This window comes from Macaca fascicularis, chromosome 1 (genome assembly GCF_037993035.2).
Source record: "Macaca fascicularis isolate 582-1 chromosome 1, T2T-MFA8v1.1".
NCBI classification, from domain to species: domain Eukaryota; kingdom Metazoa; phylum Chordata; class Mammalia; order Primates; family Cercopithecidae; genus Macaca; species Macaca fascicularis.
The window spans coordinates 136,622,940-136,650,920 of NC_088375.1; the positions used below are offsets into that span (position 1 = coordinate 136,622,940).

Here is a 27,981-nt window from a genome sequence, read left to right on the forward strand (position 1 = left end):
GTTATATATTAGGCACCCAATAAATATGATATCTCTAAAGGTATTTTTAGTCACAACTTATGAATATACAATCTATAGTTTATCCTAGAGACGAAGTAACTGATCATGGCCCTAGAGCTAGTCAAAGTTAGAGTTGATTCTAGTTGTTCAACTTCTAAATTCTTATTTTTCCATAGAACCAAGTTATTACATAAAGTAAATGGTACTACCAGGCCAAAGTGAAAATAAGGCAGAAAAAAAAGATGCGACCGGGAGTGATAATACTGTACAAAATGCATGCAATGATTTCTTATATACTTGATAAAGATGAAAAATAAATTATTATATAAGTACATTAGCAACTAATGCAAAAAGGGAAACAGAGAACCCATTACAAACATGAATCACTGGATCCATAGAGAAAAATAAACCTGCCCCTGTATAAAAGCTTCATGTGTCATGGTACAATGGAAATTTCTACTGTGGATACTCAAAAAGGTTTATATATAGGCAGATACTTTATTTTGTGGTAGTAGTAATTTTGTAGTAGTTTTATTTTGTCTTCTTGTAAATTTCCCACACTAATGTATTTATGTTTACAGTCCTTTTTAAAGTTTAGTCTTTATTTTCCCTGTACTTTCTTCAAATCTAAACTATTGCAGCTTGTAAGTCTCTCTCTCTCTCTCTGTGTGTGTGTGTGTGTGTTTGCAAAATTATAGAGAGAATAAGGGCAAATACTTGAATATAACTTCTTAAACTGTTATTGGAAAAATAGATTCTAAATTTTAGATCAATTGCCAGCGTGTAATCAGTTATATGCCTGATTCTTGGATTTAAAAATCCTTGTGAAACCATGTCAAAATTATTGTTTTGTTCAAAATCTAAAAATACTCTTTTAAATGTAGTGTTTTTCTCTCAGGTTGCTTTCAATAGCGCTAATAACTTAAAAATCTCAAATAAATTCCAGATAATTTCTAGACATTATGGCCATATTCCTGGTGAATTTATTTTTAAAACAGAATATTCTGAAAATTAAGATATAAAAAGAATTGTCATAAGGTGGCAGTATGTTTCAATGCTAACCATGAGTATAGAAAGAGAGCTTGTTGAACCAAGTGGTTCCTTAGCTAGTTTGAGCTCTGTATGAAAACTCCCTGTAGATTTTTTTGAGGAAAATTGAGCAGCTATTTCTTAGGTGATAATGTGTGAAATTATCAAAGATACTACTCTTTTGATTTTCATTATTACTTACTGCTGCATAAAATAAAACCTTTTCCTTCACCCTATCTATGCCTATATATAGTGATATAACAATGAAAATAAATGTCTTTGTTATGGTTGTTGATACATTTAAGTGGTAAGTGAGTTTACATGTTTTAAGATGTAACATTTTAGGTTATAGTCCTGTTGAATGTTGTGTAATAGTTATAACTTTGACTTTGGTAGCATTGAATGCAGAAGTATTTTGACAGGATTTAATAAACAGCATTAGTCTATGAAGAAGTAATATAATTTAAACTTTTTAATGAAATAGAGTAAGTTTAATTTCTTGCCTTCACACTCATTAGCTTTGCAAACTTGAGCTAGTTACTTGGGCTGTGGATTTTTTTCTTATTAATAATTTACAGAGAATATAATGTTTACCACGCAAGGCTGTTGAAGAATTTAATGAGATGATGTTTATGGGTATGCTTTCTAAATTTTGAGATGTTTTCTAATTATTATTATAACCCAATAATATATTCCCTCCCTCCCTCCCTCCCTCCCTCCCTCCCTCCCTTCCTTCCTTTTTCTTTTTCTTTTTAATTTGAGACAGGGTCTCACTCTGTTGCCCAGGCTGGAGTTCAGTGGTGCAGTCTTGGCTCACTACAATCTCTGTCTCCCACGTTCAAGCTGTCCTGCTGCCTGAGCTTCCCTAGTAGCTGGGACTACAGACATATGCCACCATGCCTGGTGGGTAATTTTTGTATTTTCAGTAGAGACGGGGTTGCACCATGTTGGCCAGGCTGGTTTCGAACTCCTGACCTCAGGTGATCTGCCTGCCTAGGCCTCCCAAAGTGCTTGGATTGTAGGCGTGAGCCACTATACCTGTCTCCTATATCTATTTTCTGATGTAATCTTGAGAGAAAAACTTGAGGGTTGTCACTTTTATTTGCCACACCAGAGATTAGTACATAATGGCTACTTCACCACACAGTCAAGCTAGAACAAAAAACCGAAAAGCATGTCTTGTTCATCATCCATCATGTATCAACATTAAAGCAGTTTTAAATTTCCTATCAATATTATATGTGTGGAGGAGGTTACTAGGACCCAGAGGACATGATATCTGTCCTTAAATACCTTTCTGTTTGGCTGAAAAAGCAAAACTAGATACGAAATGGGAAGACCTGTGTTCTAGGGTTAGCTGGCTTTGAAATCTTGAATAGGTCTCTGTGGTTCCGGTCTCTCATTTGTACGTTGGACTTGATCATCTGTAAGGTCCCTTCTGGCAGTTTCATCCACAGAATATTTTGTGTTATGAATTTTCTAATAAGTAAACACCATACAGTAGATTTTCAAAGAGAAGAGAAATTAGTGTGGCCTTGAGTATTTTGCAGTCTCTTTGGCTTTATTTGCAAGGAACAGTTTTGTAGTTGTTCATAAGTGAATCTATAGTCATTTTCATGACTAAATAATCTTGTCTCTAAGGTAAGTGAAAAAATATACACACATAATATTTAAAAGCCTGGAGTGCATTAATTTTTAAAATTTTAATGTTATAAATGATCTGGGTGAAAAAGTGAAACATTTAAAATTTTTACAGCTAGGTGTTAGGTAGTAAATAATGAATACTCAGAGAAAAAAAGACATATAGATAAACAGTTATTGCAGTTATTAGTAGTTCCATCATGGTAAATGATATCTACACTTCCTATAGTATTTTTAGATAATTTCACTTAGAGTACATAAATTTTGTCAAAAAGTTTGAATACTACTTTAATTAAAACTTACATTTGTAGCTTTGAGCCTTTATGAATTCTCAGATACACTTGAAAATGTCTAACCTTGTAATAACAATAGCAACTAATTTTGACAATAAAATCCTAAAGAAAAATATAGTAAGTATACATCAAAAATAATTTCCATAAGAAAATTTTAAGCACGTTTCCTATTTTTGTTGTACTCCAGATTTACATCACACACAGACTGCCTAACACAAAGGAAGGAAAATGCTTCAATACTCTGCCTCTGCCTGGAGAACTTACACTTTTGTTCATGAGGAAACTGAGTATCAGTTTCTCTATCTTTTTCTAGATTGTCTGGGCAAAACAGAGGACTTTTTCCTGAGTCTCCACTACTTCTTCTTCTACATGCAGGCAGATATTGAAAAGCGTAGAAAAACTAGAGAGATGGGAAAATAATCCAGTCATAAAACCTTTTTAGGAGGATCCCCTCAAAAAATAAAGACTTGCAGGTTGTGTGATGCAGATGCAGTAGTAGCAGTGCCTGCAACTACTGCCCACTATCTTCTAACATCCTGGAGCATACCAAAAAATATTAACCTTTGTGATAACTTCAGAGATGTGGACACATCTTGGCATAATTTTAGGACTTCAGCACAGTTCATGAAAGCATGACTTCTTTGAAAAAGGAGCAAAATACAGACTGAGATAAAACAAAGGAAAGAGGTAAGACAGAATTAAGAATCTAAAAACATTAAACTCCACTTTGCAGGCATTCATGAATAGAATTATAGCTAAAGAAAAATACAATCACTGGTAAAATGAAAAAGAATAAATTTGATCAGCTCTTGACAATGCAGATGAAAATCATAAAGCTTAAAATTATGTGAGACACTCTGTTGTGCTATCAAATGCTACATCTTATTCATTCTAACTATATTTTTGTAACCATTAACCATCCCCACCTTTCCCCACCTACTTTCCTTCCCAACCTTATCAAACATCACATGTAGCCTATAAATACATACACCTAATATGCACCCACCATAAATACAAATGAAAAAATTAACAGAAAATGAAACAAATCATAGAAAAATATTTTAAAAAATTCTAAATGTTAAGTAAGATACAATAATGTGAAAAAAAACTCAGTAATATTCAGGATAAATGATGACCCAATGTGGGATTTCTTGAATTCAGTCAAAAACTGTTTGCATCATTCAATGTTATGGTATCATGGTATCATTCAATGTTCTGGAAACACAGCAATAAACAAAGCAAACATTACACCTGCTCTCACAAAGATGACATCCTGAGGAGGGAGACAGATTATAAACATTAGGACACAAGAATATATATAATATGTTGGGAGATGATAACATATTGAGTAAAAACAGAGCAGAGCAAAGAATCAAGAGTAGGGCAGCAGAAATAGGTATACCCCACAGAGAAAGTTAAATAAGTATAACCAATAATCGGAGATGTCATAGGAGAGTTTTTTCTTTACCTGCATGTATAACTCCAAATGATTTATTTTCCGAGTTTACTATTATCTAGTCAAGTTATTATACTACAACAATTAAGAAAAGTCCTGCCAATAAATATGTAGGCTAAAGGGACAAATAGGTTACCAAGAGCAGGGGGGGAAATTTAGGTGGCTTCACCTATTCACTTCCATATATCAGAAGATAATACAGAAATTTTGTCTGTGGAATTTTAAAAGAAATTATGTTGTGGGCTGACAGTTTTATGTAGAGGCAAGGTAGTTAATGTATGCTGGTGTATAAATATATTCTTAGACATTCAGGGGTTCAGAAAATATACCATTTATCTAACCTATTAGGAAAAAAAAACCTGATAAATATTTTACACTTGAATGGAAAACAATTTAGAAATTGAGAGTATGGTTTAAAATTCTTTTGTACAAGTGAATATAAAAGACAAATATTTTTAAAATAGTAGATAATAATATGAGTATGGCAATATAATGATGATAATCTGCATGTAAACCCCAGACTATCAAAATGAAGACTGAGTAACTGTGGATTAGGGAAATGAAAGACAGTAAATATGTGCTAAATATCTCGCATCAAAGTTAACATCTACAATTCTAATCTTATCTGACCATGAGAAAAAGATGCTAATTTATTCCTCTAATTAAAAGACAAAAAGAACACCTAGAAAATTTAAAAGCAAGGTATGTGCCTTGTAAGACATTGGGGAGACAGATAAAGAAAAATGTTACACACCAATTGACATAGCACTTATAATGTGAAAACTACTGGAAAGAATGCTTGCTAGAAAACTGGTGATAGTGAGAGATATATCAGTAGGCAAGTCAGCAAAAATTATGGTTATCAAATAAAAAATAAAAAAAACAAAAGTTTATCAAATAAATAAAAAAATGAAAAACTGATAATTTAGTCAAGTATTGGCATTTTGAAAACTGTTTTTTTGAATTGGGTTTTTGATTTAGTTTTTTGAAAGTGCAAATCAATTATCCGATTATTCACACAGGACAAGCCAAATGAATAAAAGTAAATGATATGAAATACAAATTCAAAGCATTAGGAATGAGGAGCAGATCTATCCAGAGATGGCAAAAAAAAAAAAAAAAAAAAAAAAAAGGTTATAGCCTTTCTAGACTACTAAAATTTTGAAATATCTGTAAGTCTGTTAGGAAAATATAAGTGAATTCTAAATTATACTTAGATTAGATGAATTCAGTGAATTGGAAAGCATAACCAAACGTATAACCATGGAGGAAATAGGAAGGAGAAAAAAAAAGAGAAAATGAAAAAAAGTCTAACTACAGAAGAGTTGCTATACTAATATACTGTTTCATAGGTGATCTTTGCCAGTCCTAAAGAGTAACAGTTACCGGTTATAATTAATAATTCCTTTGTTATTTAAATATTTCTGGAATATGGGAAAACATGAGATTTATAATTTATTCTAAAAACACTCAATAACAACAGTTGAATAAAATAGCACAAAAGGAACATTAAAATTGAGCTTACTTACATTAATAAAAAGTTTAAATCAAATTAGCAAATCATATCCAGCAGTATATTAAAAGAATAATAGTAGTCAGAGATGATATTCAAAATGTTTAGAAGCAGGTTAAGTATAAGTATTCATTAGTTCATGTGCATATATATATATATATATATATATATATATCTTATAACTTTTTGTATAGTTATATGGTTATATACTTACATATATTAATACATGTATATGTACATGTATGTGTGTATATATATGCCATACTTATATAACTATATATAGTATAACTAAAAATATGTATTTCATTGCTGATTATGTGCCAGGAGCTGTTCTAAGCCCCCTGAATATATTAACCCACTTAATCTTCTCAAAAACCAAACTAGTAAGTGTTATTATTGGCCACATTTTAATAATCTAAAAGTAAAATACATACAGGTTAAGGAAGTGCAAAAAAATCACAATTATAAAATTTAATTTTAATTAAATATTTGAAAAATAAAGCTAATGAGTGAGTCATTAAGATATTAGTCTTTAAGATAAAACATTTTAGAAAGCTACAAATTTAACAGTTCTAAAAATAAAGTTTAATGGAGCAGAACCAAAAACCTATATTATTTTATGTATTATAAAATTATAAAGGGAAACTATAAGGGACATAATCTGACAGATAGTGATGATTATAAAGATTGTTTCTTACATAATTGTTGATAATAGCAATATAGAAAGTGACAATTCATGTGTCCAACATAGGATTCTGTTTAATTTTCATAATGCTATAAAATGTAATAATAAGTAGCCATTAAAAATTGTGACATAACATTTATTTTTATCGACATAGAAAAATGTCTTAAATGCAAAAAAAGGTTTAAAAAAGTGTAAGTTGAGTTTTTTGTAATATATATGTTTGCGTATGTGCTTATAGGCTTCAAAAATTAGAAAAAGTGTACACCCAAATTATCTGTGTGGCAATTAAAAGTGATTTTTGTTATTAACTGATCATCTTTTTCTATGTGTTTTTCTGTCTTAGAATATCCCATAAAATATATTATTTTCAGGATAACAATATTATGTAAATTTTTTCATAATTTTAAACTTTACTTTAAAAATGTAAATAACTCCCAATATTTAATAGGTAAAGAAAATAGTGTATTAGTTTATGTGTTTGTTAATATTTTATTTTCCAAATAATACTGATTAAAAATATTTACACACCTCCTTTTAAGTTCACAGTTTAGCACTCTTATTTGTATGGCTTTAAAAGTTATAGCACAAAATTATTGCATTAAGGATCAGAGGAAAAGATTTCATTCAAAACAAAGCCTGATAATTATATAATGTACTTTATTTTAAATACATAAAGTTTTAAATGATACTCATGGTTTTTTTTTTAATCTGGTGGTAAAATACCAGTGCAACTTTTAATCAAAATAAAGTTTACCACAGATGTAAATGAATTTTCCCAATTGAAAATGACTCTTCAGCTGCCGTTAAATAAAATTTCTCAACCTATCTTAGGTGAAAAAGAACTGATGGTTGTCATTATAAGCAAAAATATAAAGTATTATAGCATTGTCTACATTGTTCCTTAAAACATAAACTTAAAAAAAATTTTTTTTTTTATACTTTAAGTTCTAGGGTACATGAGCACAACGTGCAGGTTTGTTACATATGTATACATGTGCCATGTTGGTGTGCTGCACCCATTAACTCGTCATTTACATTAGGTATATCTGCTAATGCTATCCCTCCCCTCCCCCCTCCCCAAAATAGGCCCCGGTGTGTGGTGTTCCCCTTCCTGTGTCCAAGTGATCTCCTTGTTCAATTCCCACCTATGAATGAGAACATGCAGTATTTGGTTTTCTGTTCTTGCGATAGTTGAGAATGATGGTTTCCAGCTGCATTCATGTCCCTACAAAGGACACGAAGTTATCCTTTTTTATGACTGCATAGTATTCCATGGTGTATATGTGCCACATTTTCTTAATCCAGTCTGTCACTGATGGACATTTGGGTTGATTCCAAGCCTTTGCTATTGTGAATAGTGCTGCAATAATACATATGTTTGCACAATACACACACATATATAATCATTTGGGAATATACCCAAAGGTTTATAAATCATGCTGCTATAAGGACACATGCACACATATGTATGTGTATGACATGCACACATATGTATTTGTATGTGTCTTTATAGCAGCATGATTTATAATCCTTTGGGTATATACTCAGTAATGGGATGACTGGGTCAAATGGTATTTCTAGTTCTAGATTCTTGAGGAATCACCACACTATCTTACACAATGGTTGAACTAGTTTAGAGTCCCACCAACAGTGTAAAAGTGTTCCTGTTTCTCCACGTCTTCTCCAGCACCTGTAGTTTCCTGGTTTTTTAATGATTGCCATTCTAACTGGTGTGAGATGGTATCTCATTGTGGTTTTGATTTGCATTTCTCTGATGGCCAGTGATGATGAGCATTTTTTCATGTGTCTGTTGGCTGTATGAATGTCTTCTTTTGAGAAGTGTCTGTTCATATCCTTTGCCCACTTTTTGATGGGGTTGTTTGTTTTTTTCTTGTAAATTTGTTTGAGTTCTTTGTAGGTTCTGGATATTAGCCCTTTGTCAGATGAGTAGATTGCAAAAATTTTCTCCCATTCTGTAGGTTGCCTGTTCACTCTGATGGTAGTTTCTTTTGGTGTGCAGAAGCTCTTTAGTTTAATTAGATCCCATTTGTCTATTTTAGCTTTTGTTGCCATTGCTTTTGCTGTTTTAGTCATGAAGTCCTTGCCCATTCCTATGTCCTGAATGGTATTACCCAGGTTTTCTTCTAGGGTTTTTATGGTTTTAGGTCTAACATTTAAGTCTCGAATCCATCTTGAATTAATTTTTGTATAAGATGTAAGGAAGCGATCCAGTTTCAGTTTTCTACATATGGCTAGACAGTTTTCCCAGCACCGTTTATTAAATAGGGAATCCTTTCCCCATTTCTTGTTTTTGTCAGGTTTGTCAAAGATCAGATGGCTGTAGATGTGTGGTATTATTTCTGAGGGCTCTGTTCTGTTCCATTGGTCTGTATCTCTGTTTTGGTACCAGTACCATACTGATTTGGTTACTGTAGCCTTGTAGTATAGTTTGAAGTCAGGTAGCGTAATGCCTCCAGCTTTGTTCTTTTGGCTTAGTATTGACTTGGCTATGTGGGCTCTTTTTTGGTTCCATATGAACTTTAAAGTTGTTTTTTCCAATTCTGTGAGGACAGTCATTGGTTGCTTAATGGGGATGGCATTGAATCTACAAATTACCTTGGGCAGTATGGCCATTTTCACAATATTGATTCTTCCTATCCATGAGCATGGTTCTTCCATTTGTTTGCGTCCTCTTTTATTTCACTGGGCAGTGGTTTATAGTTCTCCTTGTGATTTTTGCACATTGATTTTGTATCCTGAGACTTTGCTGAAGTTGCTTATCAGCTTAAGGAGATTTCGGGCTGAGATCATGGGGTTTTCTAATACAATCATGTCATCTGCAAACAAGGACAGTTTGACTTCCTCTTTTCCTAATTGAATACCCTTTATTTCTTTCTCCTGCCTGATTGCCCTGGCAAGCACTTCCAACACTATGTTGAATAGGAGTGGTGAGAGAGGTCATCCCTGTCTTATGCCAGTTTTCAAAGGGAATGCTTCCGGGTTTTGCCCAGTCAGTATGATATTGGCTGTGGGTTTGTCATAAATACCTCTTATTATTTTGAGATACATTCCATCAATACCAAATTTATTGAGAGTTTTTAGCATGAAGGCTGTTGAATTTTGTCATAGGCCTTTTCTGCATCTATTGAGATAATCATGTGGTTTTTGTCTTTGGTTCTGTTTATATGCTGGATTACGTTTATTGATTTGCGTATGTTGAGCCAGCCTTGCATCCCAGGGATGAAACCCACTTGATCATGGTGGATAAGCTTTTTGATGTGCTGCTGGATTCGGTTTGCCAGTATTTTATTGAGGATTTTTGCATCGATGTTCATCAGGGATATTAGTCTAAAATTCTCTTTTTTTGTTGTGTCTCTGTCAGGCTTTGGTATCAGGATGACGTTGGCCTCATAAAGTGAGTTAGGGAGGATTCCCTCTTTTTCTATTGATTGGAATAGTTTCAGGAGGAATGGTACCAGCTCCTCCTTGTACCTCTGGTAGAATTCGGCTGTGAATCTGTTTGGTCCTGGACTTTTTTTGGTTGGTAGGCTATTAATTATTGGCTGAATTTCATAGCCTGTTATTGGTCTATTCAGGGATTCAACTTCTTCCTGGTTTAGTCTTGGGAGAGTGTATGTGTCCAGGAATTTATCCATTTCTTCTATGTTTTTCTAGTTTATTTGCATAGAGGTGTTTATAGTATTCTCTGATGGTAGTTTATATTTCTATGGGGTCGGTGGTGATATCCCTTTTATCCTTTTTTATTGTGTCTATTTGATTCTTCTCTCTTTTCTTCTTTATTAGTCTGGCTAGCAGTCTATCAATTTTGTTGGTCTTTTCAAAAAACCACCTCCTGGATTCATTGATTTTTTGAAGGCTTTTTTTGTGTCTCTATCTCCTTCAGTTCTGCTCTTAGTTATTTCTTGCCTTCTGCTAGCTTTTGAATGTGTTTGCTCTTGCTCTCCAGTTCTTTTAATTGTCATGTTAGGTTGTCAATTTTAGATCTTTCCTGCTTTCTCTTGTGGGCATTTAGTGCTATAAATTTCCCTCACATACTGCTTTAAATGTGTCCCAGAGATTCTGGTATGTTGTATCTTTGTTCTCATTGGTTTCAGAGAACATCTTTATTTCTGCCTTCATTTCGTTATGTACCCAGTAGTCATTCAGGAGCAGGTTGTTCAGTTTCCATGTAGTAGAGCGGTTTTGAATGAGTTTCTTAATCCTGAGTTCTAGTTTGATTGCACTGTGGTCTGAGAGACAGTTTGTTATAATTTCTGTTTTTTTACATTTGCTGAGGAGTGCTTTACTTCCAACTATGTGGTCAGTTTTGGAGTAAGTGTGATGTGGTGCTGAGAAGAATGTTTATTCTATAACATAAACTTTTAAAGAACCAGAGATGCTTTATAGAACTTATTTGGTTTGGAAAAGGCACAGGGGTTTGTATTTTTTTTAACATTCTAGAAATTTTGCCTCCACCACTCTTTCTGTTGCAGAGATGTCATCTCTGACTACTGGGATCGACAGGAACATTTTTTCAAACTAAAGAAATCCAGAAGCCAAAATAGAACCATGCATTAACAATGCAGTTTTTATGATGCAGCCTTGTGTTTCCTATATATTCAATTTTCTAACATGCACTTGAATACATAAAGCTGCATTCTAATGATTTAAGTTTGACTTTACAGTATGGGAAAATTTGAGAATGGACATGACCTGGGGAAGAGAAAAGGGAGAACTTTGACCACAGTGAAAGTAGATACATTCGTACCCATCTATATAATAAGAATATAATCCAATTTAATGAGATCCCATTTGTCAATTTTGGCTTTTGCTGCCGTTGCTTTTGGTGTATTAGACATGAAGTCTTTGCCCATGCCTCTGTCCTGAATGGTACTACCTAGGTTTTCCTCTAGGATTTGTATGGTATTAGGTCTAACATTTAATTCTCTAATCCATCTTGAATTAATTTTCGTATAAGGAGTAAGGAAAGGATCCAGTTTCAGCTTTCTACTTATGGCTAGCCAATTTTCCCAGCACCATTTATTAAATAGGGAATCCTTTCCCCATTTCTTGTTTCTCTCAGGTTTGTCAAAGATCAGATGGCTGTAGATGTGTGGTATTATTTCTGAGGACTCTGTTCTGTTCCATTGGTCTATATCTCTGTTTTGGTACCAGTACCATGCTGTTTTGGTTACTGTAGCCTTGTAGTATAGTTTGAAGTCAGGTAGCGTGACGCCTCCAGCTTTGTTCTTTTGACTTAGGATTGTCTTGGACATGCGGGCTCTTTTTTGGTTCCATATGAACTTTAAAGCAGTTTTTTCCAATTCTGTGAAGAAACTCATTGGTAGCTTGATGGGGATGGCATTGAATCTATAAATAACCTTGGGCAGTATGGCCATTTTCACGATATTGATTCTTCCTATCCATGAGCATGGTATGTTCTTCCATTTGTTTGTGTCCTCTTTGATTTCACTGAGCAGTGGTTTGTAGTTCTCCTTGAAGAGGTCCTTTACATCCCTTGTAAGTTGGATTCCTAGGTATTTTATTCTCTTTGAAGCAATTGTGAATGGAAGTTCATTCCTGATTTGGCTCTGTGTTTGTCTGTTACTGGTGTATAAGAATGCTTGTGATTTTTGCACATTAATTTTGTATCCTGAGACTTTGCTGAAGTTGCTTATCAGCTTAAGGAGATTTTGGGCTGAGACAATGGGGTTTTCTAAATATACAATCATGTCATCTGCAAGAGCTTCTGCACAGCAAAAGAAACTACCATCAGAGTGAACAGGCAACCTACAGAATGGGAGAAAATTTTTGCAATCTACTCATCTGACAAAGGGCTAATATCCAGAACCTACAAAGAACTCAAACAAATTTACAAGAAAAAAACAAACAACCCCATCAAAAAGTGGGCAAAGGATATGAACAGACACTTCTCAAAATAAGACATTCATACAGCCAACAGACACATGAAAAAATGCTCATCATCACTGGCCATCAGAGAAATGCAAATCAAAACCACAATGAGATACCATCTCACACCAGTTAGAATGGCGATCATTAAAAAGTCAGGAAACAACAGGTGCTGGAGAGGATGTGGAGAAATAGGAACACTTTTACAGTGTTGGTGGGATTGTAAACTAGTTCAACCATTATGGAAAACAGTATGGGGATTCCTCAAGGATCTAGAACTAGATGTACCATATGACCCAGCCATCCCATTACTGAGTATATACCCAAAGGATTATAAATTATGCTGCTATAAAGACACATGCACACGTATGTTTATTGCAGCACTATTCACAATAGCAAAGACTTGGAATCAACCCAAATGTCCATCAGTGACAGATTGGATTAAGAAAATGTGGCACATATACACCATGGAATACTATGCAGCCATCAAAAAGGATGAGTTTGCGTCCTTTGTAGGGACATGGATGCAGCTGGAAACCATCATTCTTAGCAAACTATCACAAGAACAGAAAACCAAACACCGCATGTTCTCACTCATAGGTGAGAACTGAACAATGAGATCACTTGGACTCAGGAAGAGGAACATCACACACAGGGGCCTATCATGGGGAGGGGGGACGGGGGAGGGATTGCATTGGGAGTTATACCTGATGTAAATGATGAGTTGATGGGTGCAGCACAGCAACATGGCACAAGTATACATATGTAACAAACCTGCACGTTATGCACATGTACCCTACAACTTAAAGTATAATAATAATAAATAAATTAAAAAAAAAAAAAGAATATAATCCATTTAGGTTTCTAGTAATATACTTCTCAAAATTCCCCTTCAGTTATGGAAAAATCTCCTCCTCTGTGGCATTAATTGGGTGGAGTGGAAGCAATTTGTTTTAGCAGAAACAGTTCAGCACACCAGGAAATAGCTTAACATTGGTCCATTTGCCTCTTAGCTTAAGGACAGTCATAGTGCTCATAATCCATTCAAAACTCCGACAGGTAAATGAAAAAAATATATTCATGTGTTACTTCATTCTAAAAGCAGCATAGCTGTTCTGTCCTCATTCTCTGCCTTTTCACTTCAGAATCCACTGTTGGCTTGGTCTGTAAATCCTCAGTATCTTCGTGATCTTCTCTGGCAGCCTCAGCAGTATCTGTTTTGCTAGGCTTGCTCTCCTCTTGGTTCATGATTTCTGGGGTCACATGGTCCAAATCTGCTTCTAGAAGAGCAGTTTGTACTTCCACTGGCATCTGATTTACCTGTTCACCATGCAGCTCCTCTACATGTACCTTCTTCAGTCTTCTTCAGTTTAGTTCAGACCTTCTGCAGTCTGAATTTGACCCCCTTCTAGATAACTCACTTGGACCTGCTCTGAAAGCTCACTCATGTGTGAACGATGTACCTAGCTGTCCTGAAGCAGATCTGGATGGACTTGTTCCACAGTCACTTGTGCTGAATCCATCTGGACCTGAAGCAATGGTAGCACATGTACCTTCCCAACTTGTTCCATAATAGTCACTGATGTTACAGGTTCAGTTTGCACACCTGCTTCTTCTGAAAGAACTTCTTCTGTTACTAGATGATCTGAAATATTTGAGTATCACTAAGATGTTTCCTTAATTCATTTTGTTGCATAAATCACAAGTCACATAAAGTACAATGGTTGGGTTTATGTCTAGTGTGTATTATCAAGTGATATTTGAACTGGTCCTAGCTGTTAAATACACTGTCACAGACCTGGCATTCATAGAGCTTCTTCCTTTTTTTTTTTTTGCCCCTACTGCAGTTTGGCATGCAATGAGGTGACCTTTGAGGATGGTATTTCTAGCAAATCATTAATGATGATTTAGACAGTCAAAACGTTTTTCACTTGTGTGTTTTCAATAATGTTCTTTAAAATGTTCAAAATGGTCAAACTGTTTCCCACAGTATTGATATACATGAATTTTTTTCCTAGTTCTTTCCCAGTTACTAACTTCTTCAAGGTGGTACAATTTAGGTGCTGTTTCCATGTGCTCTCCCGAAGATACTTTTTATTGCTTATTTCGCACTTGAAACTCTCAGTAGAGTGTGATTTCATGTGTCCCTTAAAATGACAAAGCAATATAAATGTGGCTGTTGAGCATGGCCTTTACATGCTGTGGACATGCCCAGGCACCTGACCTGGGAGGAGGAGTAAGGCGTAGGTACCCGGAGCCATGCTTGCCTGTGGCTTTTTGGGTAGAGGCTGTCAGTGTACCTCTACAGTTGTTCTGATTTGCACTTTTGGCGGCTAAATCAAATGCTCATTTTACTTAGTAACATTGCCGCAGCCTGTAACAGAACTCTCAATATCATAAAGGAAGAGATAAGAGCCATTTCAAACAGTGAGAGAGAGACAAAAAATGAAGTCTGGGGTGTTTAACCAGCCTGGTTAGAGTGGTTAAAACTCCATGATGGGAAACAGAGCCTTTTACTCACAGGAAAGAGAGAGAGGTGGCAGTGTTTTGGAAAAGAGGCAGATCCTGCAGTTGTGCTTTCACGCTCACCTTCCAGGATCCTGGATGAGCCCTCAGTTGAAACAAGAAAAGTTCGCTTATCCCCCCTCACAGGGTGTGCAGTGGTGATGTGGCTCACTTTTTTGTTGTCCCAAAGCTCAAACCCCTAGGGGAAGCATGCATTTGGGCAGGTAGTGGGGAATGTGGACCCCACGGCAGCATCTAGGGTTGAGTGTTTACAGCTCCCGAAGCCCCAGTGAACGTGTTAGTGTGCTCTTTCAGCTTATGTGTCCACAGGGGGCTTGTGTTAATCAGCCCACTTAGACTTTCTGCCTTATCAGGACAGAAGGCTTTCTTTCTGTATCCTGGGTTCTTGCCTTAGTGTACTGAAAAAATCAGATTATACGTGGGTTTGGAAGATGGGTGCAAAGTTTTTAATTGAGTGGTGGAAGTAGCTGTCAGCAGATGGATGGGGAGCCGGAAGGGGGATGGAGTAGGAAGGTGGTCTTCCCCTGGAGTCAGGCAGTTCAGTGGGCTCAGTGGCTAGGCTCTTCTCTGACCACCCTCGGCCAAATTCCATGTCATCTGCATCGTTCTGCCATCAATGGCAAACATAGCATCTGTTGGTGTGCTTTTCTGCTGGTGTGTTCCTCTTAATGTCCAGCTGCCTGTGTCTGGGTACCTGCTAGTGTCTCAGAGTTTTTATAGGCACAGGATGGGGGGCCTGGTGGGCCAGAGTAGTCTTGGAAAATGGAACATTTGGTCGCGAAAACAGAAGTGCTGTTCTCACTTAGGTCCGTGGGCACAGGCCCGAGGGTGGACCCTCACCAGGGACAACGCCATTCTGTAACCAGCACTTCCCTGCCCTTTTCCTGTATCATTAGTAAATATGAATTAAACTTATTTACTACTATCCTAATATGTCTTGTGGAAATAAGCTCAGAGGAAATATATATTCATGATTAAGAGTGTTGGAATTAAACTTCTCAGACTGAAATTTTACTTGAACCACTTTCTGACTCAGTTGTCTCATTTGTGCAATCAGTTGATAAATGGCATTAGCCTCCCAGGATTGATGTAAGAATACATAAGTTGCCCTATTGAAAATTAGCAGGGTGTAGGCATTGTAAGAACTCAATGTTTATTTCAGAGACCATTGTTAGAGATAGAATAAAACTTCTCACATTTCTTCCTTAGGGCTCTAAAAAAGTTAGTTCAAAACAAATTTTAAATTTCTTAGCTAGTTAATTATTTAGACTTCTGATTTTCTAGAGGCCATCAAAAATCATAGAGGCCATGGAAAAATCATCTGCACCGAGCTCTGTCAGAGACCATCCATCATCTTCAGAAATCTGACTTTTCAACTTTTCAACTTTATCTCTTTTAGAAGAAATATTTCTATTCTTTGTAAGTTTACTTTTAAGCTATGCCTTCAATCAAACTATTTTACCTCCTTCAGCACCTTGTTCTCTCACATATATGTTTGTATGTTGTTGTTGTTGTTGTTATTCTAGTCTCCATTCTCTACTTACCAGTTTTCCTCCATTCATAAGCATGTGTGGGATTCTTCTATACTGAATATGCTTTGGCTCAACTTTGCTGTTCTCCCTAGTTATCATTCTACTTATCTTCTTTCTTTCACAAGTCAGCCTATTTTGAACAAATTTGCACGTGAAAACAATGCATCTGTTTCCTCATCAAATGCTTCCTTCTAACCCATGAAATTACACTTCTGCCTTCAATGTAATCTATTGAAATTTTACTTTTATGGATGATCGAGGAGTTCTCCAAATTCAAGTAGCTTCTCTACAGTTCTCTGTGGAGACAAGATAGGATGAGAGGTGGAATACTGCTGTTGTTAACTGAGCAGTCTGGATAGCTAACTTTTCCTTTAGTAAAAGAAAGAAAGAAGTACAATTTCTGAGTTCTTTAAGGTCAAACGTGGATTTGACTTGTCCCCCGCTGTATCCTTATGACCTTGTGCAGTGCCTAAGACTATGGAGGACACTCAAGAAGTAGTTACTGAATACAGAGCATGCTGAGTGGCAAAATTGAGAAAATCTTGTCTTATTTTCTCCATTTCCCTTGTATTCCCTGATGAGAATGAGGAAGCAAGAGAGTAGTTTAGAGAGATAAAAACATTTAAATCAATATCATTGGAAAAAGTAAGAGGACTTTGATAAATAAAGATTTTTATTTTTGTATAATACAATAAAGAATACAAGAAAGAATACTAAAAATAATTACCTTTCACTTATTTTTCTACTTACTAGATTTTATAGTCTTTTCGTTTTATTAAGAAATGGAAATAAGTTGAGCACAAGAAAAGACCTTATAGCAGATAATATTTTATAATATAAAATGTTTTGTAAGATAAAACAAAAGGTGCTTAAAATTATTAGACTATGTAATCAAGCACACAAGTTATTCATTTTAAAACAGCAATGGCTTTTTTCCTTATTCATTAAATATGAATGTTTTTGTAATTATTTAGAAAATCTGTGGAGCTAATGTACTGTCTACGCATTGACAGATGAAGTCAGAAACATTCCTAATCCCCAAATATGGGTTATATGATTAGTTTTAAAGAAGATTAATGCATTCATCTAACTGTTTTGAATCAAACAGATGTAAGAGAATATGATGCCATATACAATTATTCAGAATCATACCATGATTTAATTTTCTTTCTTTAGAATGTGTGCTTTTAAATAAGATATACTGCTTTACAGTGACAATATACTTTTTTGTTAATTGCATCTCCTTTATTTATTTGAAATAAATGTGTATGCATGTCTTTTTGTGCACATATATGCATGTCTCTATAGGATATATTACTAGAGATCAATTTCTGGTTAAAAAGGCAGACGTATTTTTTACTAGAAATGTGAAATAGCTCTTTAAAGTTGATGCAGCTGCTAACGGTATATTAAAATACTTATTTCTCATTTACTTTCCAACACTAATATTTTTCTTTTTTCTTTTTAATTGAGACGGAGTCTCGTTCTATCACCTTGACTGGCGTGCAGCTCACTGCAACCTCTACCCCCTGGGTTCAAGTGATTCTCGTGCCTCAGCCTCCTGAGTAGCTGGGAGTACAGGTGCGTGCTACCACGCCCAGGGAATTTTTTTGTGTATTTTTAGTAGAGGTAAGGTTTCACCAGCTGGCCTGGAACTCCTGACCTCTGGAGATCTGCCCGCCTCAGCCCCCCAAAGTGCTGGGAATACAGATATGAGCCACTGTGCCCAGCCTATTTTTCTTTTTAATGTTAGCAAATTTCATGTGAGAAAATGTACATTTTGATTTAATTTCCTTAAATACTAGATTACACATTTTTTCATATGTTGGATGAACATTTGAATTTTTTCACAATGATCAGTTTATAATACTTATGATATTGTCTATTTTAGCTACATACTCACAAACATCCTGAGTATGTGTGTGCACATGCATATCATTTTTAGATTATAATAAGATATATTAAGGAACTAGTGAATGATAAAAAATAAAATATTTGAAAGAGACTTGTGCAGCAAATAAATTGTTACAATGAAATGTTTTATTTGCAAGAGGATTATGAAGTTTCCCAGTTTAATGAAATAAAAGTAATTGTTGTATTATCTAGTCAGCCTATATGGAATCTATATCAAAAAGCACTTATGCAAACTTAGTATGTTTTCTAGTTACTCAAAACAGTTTGTTCTCCTGTACAGTGTTAATCACTACAATTATTAATATCTTTATATTCCAAACAGTTTTTCTCATTTACGTGCAGAGCATTCACTATTCAAATGTTTTTTCCCTTTTCTTATTTGGAAAATCTTGGCACTCATAGAAAAAAAAAACATATGGAAAAGTTTTTTAAAAGGCTTTGAGTTTTGTTATTGAATTAATTTATTGAAAAACATTGGGCATTTCTTTGTTTACATAACTTAAGTCAAAACATCTTATTTATTTCTAACAGCTAAAATCAGTATGTGCTGTCATATATTATATCCCTATAAAGTGGCCAAATTTGTGTTTTAATTAAATAACAGACTTTTATGAATTAATTGTTGAGAAGGTAAAGTCCTACTGATAATAATCTTTACAGCAAACAACTAGGACTTGTGAGCTTCGAACTTAGGTAGGTCGCAGTTTAGTTGTGGATGCACAGCATGAACGTATTAATAAGCACTGGCCCTTTGCATTTGCAGTTCCTTCTGCCAAAATGTCCTTCCTCTCAGATCTTTCATTGAATGACTTTTTAATATCATTCAGGCTTAGTGTAAATAGTGGCGTCCTATGCAAAAACCTCACTACCTAATCTAAACGATCTCTGCTTCTATAAATCAATCACCAAATTTTTTGTTCATTTCACAGCACAATCAGAGGTGAAATCATCTCGATTATTCATTTGTTCACTAATTTGTTCCCATGTCCTCACACCTTGTATTCCCACCCTAAATGGTAGTTCCGAAGTGGAAGGATAACTTCTTTTACTTGTTTCCTATAATTTTTTGTTTTATTTCTTTGGATAGTGATTTTAAAAATAATTTATGGAGATAATGTTTGCAAATGTTTAAGCTGTTGTACAGGTAGAATAAACAGCTAATATGTTCAAGGTTGATAATACATGTATTTATATTTTAACAGAAATATTTCTAAATCAACTTCACATTTGACTTTGAAATATTTTCCACGAAATATTTTGAGGACTAGATTTGAAATCTTGTCCTACTCTTTGAAAATGTTTAGAGCAAAACAAAACTGTTTTTCTAATCTAAAAAATGAAGTGTTTTAACCACCACAAATATTCTTATAAATATTTAAAATGAAATCATTATGTAATGACAAATGTTTTCCAGCATGATATGTTAAATGGTTTTTTATAACTCAAATACGTGATAGAGATTATTCTCTGTTTGAAAAATGTTAAAAATAGTGTCTTTTCAAGGTAAAGAAGGAGCCTGTTACCACCTTGTTGACTATTGCTTTTCCATTGCCTTAGAAAAATTTGTATAATTGTATCCAGCTCTTATATTCTTTGGGAATGAAAATCATTATGCCAAATAATACTTTATTCCTTCCAAAATGTCCTATTCCTTTCTGCAGAAAACTGCTACTTAATGGAAATCTAGGCAAAACCAGCAATTTCTAAATAGTTTGTAAGAATCTGGGATATTCTGTCAATAGAAAGATGATTAGTTATAGGAAGGCCTCTTATAAGCTATATCTTAGCAAATGCTTTTCTTTTTGTAATCTCATATGAAAAACCAAATGAAATTTTCACTCTTAAAATTTAATACTCTTGAGTTTTTTGTGTGTTTTTTTCTTTACTTTGTGGAGATTTTGTGATTATATCGTGGTTAACATTATAATTTTATTTCCCACTTCTTTTATTGCCAAAATATGACAAATATTTATTGTATCTTAAAATTGTATTTTGTGAAATTTGTTTTGCTATATTTAAGAGCTCTCTCATTTAGCCTTTTTATTTAACCTGGTAGACTAATGTGGGTTTTTTCTTATTTGAAAAAGATGCATTTTGAAATAATATTTTTGGGTTTAGAAGCCCTACATGCATGAAATCAGTTTTTAGCCACAGCAAAGAATGTGGAGCATTTATCTGTCTTGCAGCAGGAATTTAGCTTTTATAATTGAATTATTCCAGGTTTCACATCACAATAACTGTTCAACTATCTAAATTACAAAGAAAATGACTAAGTTTGGAATGTGAAAGAATACTTAAAGTCCTTACATTATCATTACAGATCTTAATGTATCTTCTAAAATGACAATAAAAGAGATAAGTGAATTTCTTTTTCTGTCAATCAGTGATTTGTGTCAAATTCTTGCCTATATAATGATGTTGGACAATGCTTGCAAAAAAGTGTATTTGGAATCAATTAACATTGAGATAAATTCTGGCAAGGGCACATTCAGGACACGAGTTCGTGTTTCCTGGGTCCCAGAATTATGGCCTCATTATAAGGAAAATTTTTTTATTTTTATTTTTGTTTAATACACACAAAAATATACATACAGACATACAGCAACTTTCAGAAATCTGTATATTATATGACTCCAATTATTTGAAAAAATCAGAATTTATTTGAACATGAGAGGCTGCTTGGTCAAGATATTTCATAAATAGGAAGAGGTACATGTACATATTTATGAGAATACTACTCAGATTCCCAAAAGTTTTGAGGACCTGATTGTTGTCTCTCTGGGTTATGTCCTTCTTAACTTGAGCATTGTAAACTTATTCATGGAAACATTTAAGTAAAAGTCAGATACTCTTCTATTGCAGTAGTGGATTTTGTATTAACTTTGACAAATCTCATCGTTTCCTTGGTGTGTTGGCAGGAAAAACACAGTCTTAAGTTGAAAGAGCCTAAAATGATTATCTAGTTCTGGCCCTACTTAAAGGGAGGATTGCTGAAATTAATTCTAGATATTTTAAAAATTTGGATGTTTGTTAGTCTGCAGTTGATATTTGCAGGGGATCATTGCATGTATCAACTGCTGCAAAAAAAAAAAAAAAAAAAAAAAAAAAAAAAAAAAAGGCCAGCCCCAAACTCAGTGGCTTCAAATAATAAACATGTATTATTACTTGAGTATACTTATACATCCTGTCAGGGCTGAATTGTGTAGGTAGTTCTGCTTATCTTGACTGAACTCTTTCACACATTTGGGATTTGCTGCCTGTAGAGTAGTCTGTGGTAGATTTGGCTTCATCAAGTGGTCTCTTCTCCCTGTTGTCTCTCATCCTCCATCAGACAAATTAGGAGTCTCTCACATAGGAATGGCAGGGTTCCAGAGAGGAAACCGAACATGCAGAGTTCCTTGAGGCTGAGGTTTAGAATGAGCATACCATTATTTCTGCCACATTCTCTTGGTCAAAGAAATTCATGTCAATTTAAATTCACAGAGTAGGGAAAAAGCCTATCCTTTGATAAGAAGAGTTGCAAAATCCCATTGCAAAGGTTATGGATACAGGGAAGGGTAAAGAAATGGACTCATTTTGTCTCAAGTCTATCAAAGACTACCACCCGTGGTCTCAGTTATACATGTCTCTCCTAAAGGAAAAATATGCTCAGTCCAAACCCAGAAATTGAATCTAGTTCTAACATCATGTTAGTTCCAGGGTCTCCTATACTACATGAAGTTCTGATGTGGCTTCTCAGATGTAACTCCAAAAAGGGGAAAAACAGGAGCTACCTAGCAATCACCGATCAGTAGTAATTCTGAAATCATGCTAGAAAAATGTTACCAAGTCCCTCATCTCCACAACAGGAAATGTTTCTTAAGTCCTGCCTTTGCTCCCTGGGAGTAACTTCCCTGTTTATTTTTTCACATGGAAACCTTTTGCTCTACCCTCCCTGATGACCTTTGTAGTCTATCACTCTCCTGAGCTACTTCTGAAGAAATGGTCTATTTGGCACCTGATTAGTTTTCTTAGACTTACTCTTTCCTATAGAAAGTTGTAGACAATTTAGTTGATGGCTATTTTACCTATGAAACTTACTGTAAAACTTGGTGGGTTTTCTCTAAGTCTGGTTATACTCTACTCTCTGCTGCAAAAGCCATACTACAATTGTTTTCAAGAATACTTCTTTGTACACACTTAACCTACTGCTATTTAGGGATTTGACATTTGTGGGACCTCTCTTCAAGATTTCTAGAAGCACTCTTTCCCTTTCCTTTCCCCTATTGGGCACCACTTAATTCTTTCAGAGGTGTTAACAAAGGGTTTTACGGTCACAGCCTTACTTTGATCATAGTCTTTAAGCCTCATTTTACATGGATGATCTTTTGCCAAATGGGAAGACTATAAGGAAAAACAATTTATTTTCCAACTGAGCAATCCTTGGCCTCTCTATATTCCCTTTAAAATCTGCTTGCAAATGGATGAGTGCTTTTTTGACTCTCTCCTTATCAATATACCTTATCACATGTAATCAAATCAACTGACATTCTAAATATAATACCTAAAAAATTATCTTACCATACTTCATATATCCATTAGGTATATTATCTTACTTAAATTTACCACAGGCAACAGTTTTTTGTTTTGTTTTTGTTTTTTGTTTGTTTTTTTGAGACGGAGTTTCTCTCTTGTTGCCTAGGCTGGAGTGCAATGGCGCAATCTCGGCTCACTGCAACCTCTGCCTCCTGGGTTCAAGCGATTCTCCTGCCTCAGTCTCCCGAGTAGCTGGAATTACAAGCATGCATCACCACGCCTGGCTAATGTTTTGTGTTTTTAGTAGAAATGGGGTTCCTTCATGTTGGTCAGGCTGGTCTCGAACTCCTGATCTCAGGTGATCTGCCCGCCCTGGACTCCCAAAGTGCTGGGATTATAGGCGTGAGCCACCGCACCTGGCTGCAACAGTTTTACATTTGCTGCTGCATAACACAGGTCACCATTCTTCCAGCACACATAATCAGTTCATTACTCAACCTTTGATAATAGTTCACTTATCATCTTTGTAGCTTTTGCATCAATTATCAGCCTCTGCTTACTACCTGATCCTAGAGCCAGTGCCACATATTTTATGTTTCTGTTACGTATTATTGTACTTGTGGGCACAGTCTTTCATCAACTAGCTATTGTTGTGGATGAAACAACTCCCAACCCAGTGGCCTAGAACAACGTGCATGTATTACTGTTCACAAGTCTAAGGGTGAGGTGAACAGTCCTGCAGGTCTGCACTGGGCTCAACTGATCTCAGCCAGTTTTCTAATGAGTTGCCAGTACCTCCTCAGGAGTAAGGCTGTCAAACTATTCTGTTCATTTTCTAAACCCACCTGGGAAGTGTGAGTTGTTGAGTAAAAACAGGAATTCCTGGTGTAGATTCACTGTGTTGATTCTCCTAGCTGCTGTCCTACGCAGCTGGTTCTGTGTCCTGTGAGCTTATTCCCAAATAGCTCCAGTGATCTGCCTCAGAGTAATGGCTGATGGGCTCTAGTAGCCTCTCTATAGCCTTAGACCAAAGAAATGTATTAACAGGAAATTTCTGAAAACATTTTGTTGATAAATGGATTAGATATCCAAGCAATGAAATGGAAAAGCATTTCCTTCCCCAAAACTCTATAAACAATTCCCACAATGAGTTTATGGCAATGCTTGAAACTAAAAGTAAAACTCAAGAGTGAAGGTGTTATATAGAACGTGAAAATCTGTGACTGGAAAAGGTCAAGGCATTTAGATTTTTAAGCTGTAGAAAGAATTGGTCCTCTTAATGTTTAGGAAAGGGGCAATACCATTATGAAATAAATATTTAAAGAAGATTGGTCTGGTAGTAATAGGTAGATTCGAATGGAAGAAATACATACAAATATGTCAAACATGAGAAGATTAGTTCACATAGAACTTAAAGTATACTTAAACTATAACATCTCATTGATTTATTCCTTAATTCATTCAACAAATATTCGTTGAATGTGTAAATTGTTGGGCACTGTTCATAGGATGGGAGATATAAATTAAAATTAATACTGCTTTCAAATAATTTTCAGTCTACAAGGAGAAGTAAATAATCTCTAAAACAAATACGGTACATAAAATATGGTAAAGCTATTTATAATTCAGCATTGCAGATCATTATAAAGTATCATAAAAGTTTATTCTTACGAAAAAAATATTTTCCCTAGAGTTTAAAAATTCTTTAAAGTGTAAGTTAATTATGAATAGAACTAGTTTATACTTATTTTCACATAAAATGTGGAAACTGAAAATTGGACAGTTAACTTTGTGTAAAGTGATCAAGTTAAAAGTTTATTTTTTTGCTTAGAACTGAATGACAACTGCTAAAACGTATTCATTATTATTAACTTGAACATGTAGTGCAGATGTAATGTCACCTTTGTACTAAATCAAATAGATAGTTATAATCTAAATACGGATCTCCTTTTAAGTGTTTTGGAATTATACAAGAATTTCTGAGTAGGGAATGGGAAAATATTAAAAAGCTCTATGTTGGGAAGAATGAGTCATTTTACCTTATACTACATTTTAATTTCCTAGTGCTAGAATTTTATGGATCTAACTATGCATTTAAAATTGTTTCCTTCTTTGTTCTCTAATTTTCTCTTTTCTCTTTATGTAATCTTCCCTCCTTTTTTCACTTTTTGTTTTATATTCACCCCTTCATCAGTTTTGATTCTTTCCTGTTCAGTTTGCTTTGACCCTTGTTTCCTTTTTCTCAACCTTGTCTTTCCTACTCTGTCTCATGCCATCTTCTTACCACAAAAGATTCTGTCAGCAGTGTTGTTATTATTTTTTGAATACAGTGATGATATCCTACTTTATGTTCATTCTGAATTAATAAAATGTGTAGTAGCTATTCGTGAAAACAATTGTGACCTGACTGGAAGAAAACGAAAATCCTTGAGGATGTTTTCACACACAATAAATGCATGCTAACTAAGCTAGTGTGAAGATTTACTTTCAGAGAAAAAGAAGATTCATAACAAATGTTTGGATGAATATTGAGAATTTTGATGCTTTTTTGGATTTTAAAATATTCTTTTCAAATATCCTAACATAAATCAAACATAAATTAATAAATCATCATAATTTAAAAGATACATTACCTTTTTATATGATGCATTTTGCTGCTATGCAAGAACTATTTTAATCAATAGGCAAGACTATTCAGGTGAGTTCGACAAATCTGAGTTCCTACTGTGTATGACAAACTTGACTAGAGAACAAGACTATGTTGTTGGATATAATAGTTAAAGTTCTTTTGTTTTCCTTTCTTCATGGAGGAGTTCAGAGAAGGGGTATGTCAGCTTTGATGGACACAATCAAGGTAGATTGGGTATGCTTTTGCCAGAAGAAGAAAGTTAAAGGGAATAAGAGAAACAGAACAAAAGAGGAAGAGAAGGTAACAGTAATTTAAGAAGTTTGTATTGTGCAAATAAAAAAAAGTGGTTGCATGTATAGGCACTGAGTGGAAGATAAATTAGACTTTATCTACAATAATTTGTTAATCTAACATTTATTAAGCCCCTCCTATTAACTGGGCACTGTGCTAGAAATAGAATGATACAAAATGAATACCATATGGGCACTGCTCTGAAATGATTTTATAATCTAGTAGGGGGAGATAGATGTGTACGTAAATTAGTTTAATCAAATATATAAACAGAGAAAGGTAATGCACAATGGAGGCATTGGTCTTTTCTTTCTCAGTTAAGAATGTTAGGAAATGCCTTTCATGCTGAGTGTTAATGAGGATAGCAAAATATTTATTGGGCATTTACTACTTTATAAACACTTTGCTAGACTCTGTAGAGACTTAATTTCCTTTGTTCCTCATAATAACTCTAAGAAATAGGAGTTTTTTTTGCCACTTAATACAGGTTAAGAAAGTGAGGCTCACAGCAGTTGCGACTTGACGCATATTTAGTATGTAGAATAATCAGGATTTGAATCTAAGTCCATTTTACTTTTAAGATACTGCTATTTCTACTACCCTATTTCTGGAGTGTGAGCTTGATTTGACAGTTCTTTGAAAATGTTATGGCTGCTATGCTTAAAACTAATTGGAGGTGTACATCTTTTTGGGAAAAAAAGAGACAATTATTTTCTAGTCAAGAAATACTGAAGTTCTCTGGTAAGCAGATTGGAAAGAAAGGATGAAGATAGGAATACATGTGGAGAGAGAATCTAAGACTAAGAGGAGAGGATTTAGAGAATGACTGATCAAGTTTTAACAAAATCTAAGCAGTTTTAAAATATAAAGGCTGACTTAATGAAGTTACAGAGAAAAGCAGGGGGAAATAATGGGTCTCTTTCCATTCCTTCTATCAGCTACTTGTTCATGACTTTCTCATTCCTTGGCAGAACTATGACAATAACCTGCTACTCATTCCTTATACTGACACCATAATTGAGTTTCTACAGCGTCTTCTGAATAATAACCTTAATGGCTTTCCTTTTTCTGTACAATAATATCTAAAATTCTTATCCTCAGATATAAAGGTGTTAATCTTGTCACTCTGTGGTACATTTTATATGAGTTCTCCGGTAACATATTACAATTCCCTAAATTTTTCTCTGACTATGTCCTCTCTGGAATGTACCTCATCTTTTATTTTTCATTTCAATCACAGAATTTTCTTTAACTTTTATTTTAGGTTCAGGAGTCCATGTGCAAGTTTGTTGTTTAGGTAAATTGTGTGAAACTGGCCGTTAGTTTACAGATTATTTTGTCACCCAAGTAATAAGCATAGTACCCAATAGGTAGTTTTTTGATCCTCACCCTCCTCCCACTGTCCACCCTCAAGTAGGCCCTAGTGTCCTTGTTTTCCTTCCTTGTGCCCATATGTACTCAATGTTTAACTCACACTTATAAGTGAGAGCATGTAGTATTTGATTTTCTTTTCCTGTGTTAGTTTGCCTAGGATAATGGCCTTCAGCTCCATCAATATTTCTGCAAAGGACACAATTTCATTCTTTTTCATGGCTGCATAGTATTCACTGGTGTATATATAATGATTTTTAAAAAATCTAGTCTACTGTTGATGGTTAGGTTGAAGACACGTCTTTGCTATTGTGAATACTGCTGCAGTGAACATACGCATGCATGTGCCTTTATGGTAGAATGATTTATATACCCAGTAATAAGATTGCTTGGTTGAATGATAGTTCAGTTTTCAGTTCTTTAAGGAATTGCCACACTGCTTTCCACAATGATTGGAACAATTTGCACTCCCACCACCAGTGTGTAAGAGTTCCCTTTTCTCAGCAACCTTGCCAGCATCTGTTACTTTTTGGCTTTTTAGTAATAGCTGTAATGTCAGAATTTTCTATCTTTAGAATTTCTGCTTGGCTTTTTTTTAGTACCCTCCATTTCTCTTTAATTTCTGCTCATTTTGTTTCATATATTCTTATTTTGTCATTAAGGGATAGTAGTACCG

The 27,981-nt window shown here is 34.7% G+C and overlaps 1 protein-coding gene and 1 pseudogene across 14 annotated transcripts in view; one reads left to right on the forward strand and one right to left on the reverse strand.

Annotated features, from left to right (window-relative positions):
• The window catches only part of DPYD (dihydropyrimidine dehydrogenase), an 863,430-nt gene that overhangs the window by 149,370 nt on the left and 686,079 nt on the right, over positions 1-27,981 (forward strand). The window lies entirely within an intron of this gene.
• Positions 13,618-18,905, reverse strand: LOC102125797 (zinc finger protein 131 pseudogene; annotated as a pseudogene).